This window comes from Sarcophilus harrisii, chromosome 1 (genome assembly GCF_902635505.1).
Source record: "Sarcophilus harrisii chromosome 1, mSarHar1.11, whole genome shotgun sequence".
Taxonomy (NCBI): domain Eukaryota; kingdom Metazoa; phylum Chordata; class Mammalia; order Dasyuromorphia; family Dasyuridae; genus Sarcophilus; species Sarcophilus harrisii.
The window spans coordinates 627,292,548-627,298,598 of record NC_045426.1 but is presented as its reverse complement, the minus strand read 5'-3'; the positions used below and the strand labels follow the sequence as shown (position 1 = coordinate 627,298,598).

The 6,051-nt window shown below is 38.4% G+C and overlaps 1 pseudogene across 1 annotated transcript; it reads left to right on the top strand.

Moving 5' to 3' along the window:
- The first annotated feature begins 1,926 nt into the window (after positions 1–1,926).
- Positions 1,927–5,180, top strand: LOC116420700 (annotated as a pseudogene). Its single transcript, XR_004231108.1, has one exon. The product of XR_004231108.1 is annotated as a ubiquitin thioesterase OTUB1 pseudogene (transcript).
- Positions 5,181–6,051: the final 871 nt, after the last annotated feature.

Genomic DNA, 6,051 nt, shown 5'->3' with positions numbered 1-6,051 from the left:
GTACTTAGACTCATTCTTTTGTTCCCCTTATTACTTACCTCCTCTCTTTCCCTTACTCTTCAAATCCTCTGTTGTCTAAAACTTTCTCCTTTTTTCACCTTTCTCCATTTTTTTCTTTTTTTCTTTTTATTATCCCTGCTTAATCCTTCTTAAATGATAATGCATTGACAAAAACTTTTTGTAAAACAGAAATGATCCTTGGGACTGAGTGGTTTATCATCAGAGCTCAAGCTCTAACTAGTCCAACAATACTGCAAAGGCACCAAGGGGGCTGAATATCTGTTGTCTGAGTATAAGCTGACCTAACTTCACAATAATTTATGACGAAAGTGGTTACGGGGAGATTCAATTTCTGGCATAGTAATTGTAAAAGTTCATTTTTACCAAATCAAAGAAAAGTCATCATCTTTATTGGTGGAAGGAAGGAATATTTATACTAAAGAAATCATTGAACATTTTAGTACCAAATTATAATAGTGAAATGCTAAGGAAACTGAGATAATATTAAATATTAAATAATAAAAAGATTAGTAGATTTGGAATTGGAGAGTTTGGTTCCAATGCCACATCGTCCACAGACTACCTCTATTACATCATCTTTATTGGTGGAAGGAAGGAATATTTATACTAAAGAAATCATTGAACATTTTAGTACCAAATTATAATAATGAAATGCTAAGGAAACTGAGATAATATTAAATAATAAAAAGATTAGTAGATTTGGAATTGGAGGAGTTCAGTTCTAACACCACATCTTCCACCGACTACCTCTATTACACTGGCAAATCATTTCTTAGTACTTGTTTCTCTACCTTTGAAACAAAGGCATTGGACTAGATGACATTTAAAGTCTTTTCCAGCTCTAAATCTGATAATCTATGATATTTCCACTGCTCCTGCTGGGGATGATAATGCCATGAATGTAAGAAGGATAGGGACCTTGGTTTAGCAGAATATTTATTGGGACCTGATCTTCTTTCCTTTCAGTGTTGCTAAGATTCCAATTTAACTGTATTCAATCTTCAAGGTAAGGGATATATAATTATATCGTTTGTCAGGGGAATGCCAGAAATTGAAAAGGATTTACTTCCCGCATCCATATCCCAAAGAGGTCACAAAAGAGGGAAAAGAACCAAAAATATTTATAGCAGCTCTTTTTGTGATGACAAGGATTTGGAAATTTAATGGATGCCCATCAACTGGGGAATGACTGAATAAGTTGTGGTATTTGAGTGTAAAGGAATACTAATATTCTATAAGAAATGAATAGCCTCTATTTCAGAATTTCAGAAAAGCCTCTAAAGATCTACGTGAACTGAAGCATAATGAAGCAAGCAAAATCAGGAAAGCAATGTACACAGTAACAGCAAGTTTGTGTGATGATCCACTGACAGACTTTTATCTCTTCTCAATAACACAGTGATGCAAGGCACTTCCAATAAACTTTGGATGGAAAATACCATCCATATCCAGAAAAAGAACCATGGAAACTGAATGAGGCTTGAAGCATACTATTTTCACATTTTTGTGTTTCTTTTTCTTTCTTAATGTTTTTTTTTTTTCCTTTTGTTCTGATTTTCCTTTCCAACATGTCTCAAATGAAAATATGTTTAAAATGTATAACCTATACCAGATTGCTTGTTAGCTGAGGGGGGATTTAAGTGAGAAAGGGAGAAAAAATAATTAAAATTCAAAATCTTACAAAAATGATGAAAACCATCTTAACATGTAATTATAAAATATTATGGTATTAAAATTTTAAAGGAAAAAAAATTTACTCCCCACAACTAACAATAAAGAGGTCCCAGGAAACTTACCTTTGTTCTGGGAAGCTAGTGAGTAGGTTGGGAAAAAGAGCTTTTTGTGGGCCACCCCCGCCGTGACTATGGAACTGACACCAGAGCTGATTGCGCAGTTGCACGCTCGTTGGCGAGGCAGTCCATATGCTGTTTAAAGATGGCGGCGGAGGAACCTCATCAGCAGAATCCGGAGCCATTGGAAAGTGACTCTGAAGGAATTAACAGTTTGGCCTACGATGAAGCCATCATGGCCCAGCAGGACCGAATTCAGCAAGAGATTGCTGTTCAAAATCCCCTGGTGTCCGAGCGCCTGGAGCTCTCCGTGCTTTACAAGGAGTACGCCGAAGATGACAACATCTACCAACAGAAGATCAAGGACCTACACAAAAAGTACTCCTACATCCGAAAGACCAGGCCCGATGGCAACTGCTTCTACCGGGCTTTCGGCTTCTCCCACCTGGAGGCCCTTCTGGAGGACAAGAAGGAGCTGCAGAGGCTCAAAGCCGTCTCCGCCAAGAGCAAGGACGACCTGGTGGCCCAGGGCTTCGCCGAGTTCACAATTGAAGATTTCCACAACACATTCATGGACCTGATCGAACAGGTGGAGAGGGGAACCTCAGCAACGGAACTGCTGGCCTCCTTCAATGACCAGAGCACCTCCGACTACCTGGTGGTTTACCTGCGGCTGCTCACCTCAGGCCACCTGCAGCGTGAGAGCAAGTTCTTCGAGCATTTCATCGAGGGGGGACAGACGGTCAAGGAGTTTTGTCAGCAGGAGGTGGAGCCCATGTGCAAGGAGAGTGACCACATCCACATCATGGCGCTGGCGCAGGCCCTCAGCATCTCCATCCAGGTGGAGTACATGGACCGCGGTGAGGGCGGCACCACCAACACCCACGTCTTCTCTGAGGGCTCCGAGACCAAGGTGTACCTTCTGTACAGACCCGGACACTACGACATCCTTTACAAATAGATGCGGCGGGGTCCTGGGCTCCGCCGCTGCTGCCCACCGGCGCTGGGGCAGCCCTGCCCCTCCCTCCCCGCTCCCCCGCTAACAGGTGTTAGCCACGTGCAAATTGGTTTTTTGTGGTTGTAAATGGCGATATTCCCATCCCCTTTCCCCTCCCTGTCACCCGCTAGTTTGTCTGTTTTATTAAAGGGGATGCTGGTGATGGAGGGGAAAAAAAGAGCAACAGCACTCCCTTTGAAGGAGAAACCCAACAAGCGACCTCTAAAATGACAAGTACTTAATGGAAATTAACATGTAGATCGCAACTCCAGGAAACAACAACAGTAGCTTTTCAGAAGAGCTTTAGAGGTAGGGGAAACTGCAGACTCAGATGGAGCAGCGGCAGTAAGGTCCGTCGTGTGGGGAGATGAAGTCTCGAGAAGACATCCGATCAATCGGGAACATGATGCTATTATGTTACCATAGTAAGATAGATTTTCTAGGAAAGACTCCTCAGAAGGCAACATGTGAATCTGTGGAAGTTTGTGGATGAAGGAGCTTTCTTACGTCATTTACCTCTCTATTCTACCCCAATCAAAAGCTTTTCTGGTCTGTTAGTAGAGAATTAATTGCATGTGGAGTTGATCTATATTTGCATAACTGTGACTGGGTCCCAAAGCATCCTTCACTGAACCTGGGGAATTCTAAAGTAATAGGGAACCTATAATTAGTAGTAGTAGCAGTAGTAGTGATGGTAGTGGTAGTAATAGTAATAATTGTAGCAATAGTAGTAGGAATAGCAGTAAGGGAAGTACTAATAATAGTAGTAATAATAGGAATAGAAATAGTAAAAGTAGGAGTAGAAATAACTAATAGTAAAGTAGTAATAGTAGTAGAACAGCAGCATCAACTATCACTGACAACTATAATATAGCAATTAAAACTTTGCAAAGCATTTTTCCCATAGCAGGTCAGGGAAATGAGTCTTCATATTAACAAATAATTACAATCGGAGAATATCTAGTTCAACCTCACTTAACAAATAAGGAAAATGAGTAGCAAAGTGGTTGTGACTTTTATACTGGTAGTAGGTAGCAGAGGGACACCTCTTTTTATCAATCCTCTCATAAAGGCTATTTTACCATTTTGACCCTCACATCTCTTAACTATTTCTCTATCCTTTAATCACATACCCCAAAGAGAACCAATTTTACCTTGGATTTGTTTCCTTATGTTTAAAATGAGAAGATTTCACTAGTGGACCTCTAGGGTTCCTTCCGGTAATAATAATAATAACTAGAATTTATAGTGTTTACAATTTTCAAAGCACTTGACAAATAACTCAGTTTTACCATCCGGAGAGGAAGGTGTTGTTATCCCCATTTTATGGGTGTAAAGAGAGGTAATGTGACTTGTTCAAGGTCTCCTAGCGAGTAAGTATCTGAAGATAGGTTTTAACTCAGACTTTTATAAGGTCCAGGGCACATTCTCCATTCACCATACCACCTAACTAAGTTTACAATCCTATGATTTCAAGATATTGTCTTTATGTGAACCATTAGGTTGCTGAAAGGGGACAATAAAATAACATTTATATAAGTAAAACTTTTAAAACTCAAAATGTGAAGAAATAGTATTGAAGAAAAATATTTCCTAAAAAATGGAAGAGAAATGGACCTCTGAAGACCTGATAGAGAATTTTCCCTCAGAAAAAATGTACTGAAAGGACCTGTTTGAAATTCAATCGAGGAGATCAACAGTTGTAGGGCATTATGGCTCATGAAATCATCTGCATGTTTCTGTTTTTGTTGTTTTTTAGAATTTTATAGTTTACAATTTTGAAACTATCAAATAACAGAGATTGTATAAAGATTTTGGGGTTCTTCAGTAACCAAAAGTTAAATTTCTTGAGCTTTACCTTATGTGGCAAATATAAATCATTAACCACCAGAGAACTCTGATTTAATACATTAAAAGATATGAGGCAAAAATTAAAAGAAAAGCAAGATAATTAATAGAATAAGCTTAACAGAGGGGTTGTAAGAAGCTACTGACAAAATATACACAAGGCTAGGAAAGAATGTTTTCTCTTGCTAGGAACTTGCTGATTGGGATAGGGGAAGTCATCACTTTACAATGATTGGCTGAAGAAAGGTTTGATCAGCTAAGAAAGCTCTATAGTTTCTAGATTTTATACAAAATAGGCTATCTAGTGCCATCTACAGCCTGAGAGAAAGGGAAATTCTCAAAAAAGTGCCTGGTTGACCTCCTATTGCCACCATAGTTTGGGAGCAAGGTTGGGGTGGGAGTGGGGGTAGGAGAATGAATAGACAGGGTAAGATAAGCTTTGCCTCTACATTGCTGTGATCTTATTACCAGAGGATGGGCTTGGTTTAGCTTAAAGATGTCTCAAAAAAAAAAAAAAAAAAAAAGCATAAGCTAAGTCATCTGCTCTGCATTTCCCAGAGAGCCAAACTGAGGAAACCTGCTTGTAATGAATAAGGAGAATGTTTGGATGAATAGATAGATGGATGGATGGGTAGATAGATAAATAGGTAAGTAGAAAGATAGATATAGAAATACATGGGTAGATGATAGATACATGATAGATATATGGACTGTAAGTCAGATGTATAGATAGATTCTAGATAGGTGAATATGGAAAACTGGAGATGTATAATGGAAGAGGTGAAGATATGTAGATAATAAATACAAATGTGGATGGATAGGTAGATGATAGATTATAGATGCTAGATAGAAAACTGAGATAGATGCTAGAAATATGAATGCATAGATTTATGGACTGATAGCTAAATAGATCTATTCTATTTAAAATAAAATCTATCCAGCAAAATACTGGTTAGATAGAGATGGAAAGATGAAGATAGATAGAAATATAGATGGAAAGGTGGATGGGTGGGTGGTAGATGAGAGACTGAACACATACATACATGAAATTGTTTTAAAGAAAAAAGTTTCTCAGTGTATTGTTAAGGGTGAAAGAAAAACTATTACTTCTTTACTAGAAAACAGAAGAAAGTGATTTCCTATAAGAAGGAAATGAGACCCATAAGGACAGCTGTCAATATAAAATTCAGCCTTATGTGGTATAGATTGTTACTAAATGAACCAAGGACACCAAGATTTGCAGTTAAAATTGTAAGATATTCCAAATAGATGTTCCTCACTTATACCTGCCTAATAGATTTCTATTAATGTATGGCCACTATCTCCCTCCCACAAGACACTCTGTGTTTATAATGGACTGTGATGCTTTGATTATTCCTATGTTACCTTATATCG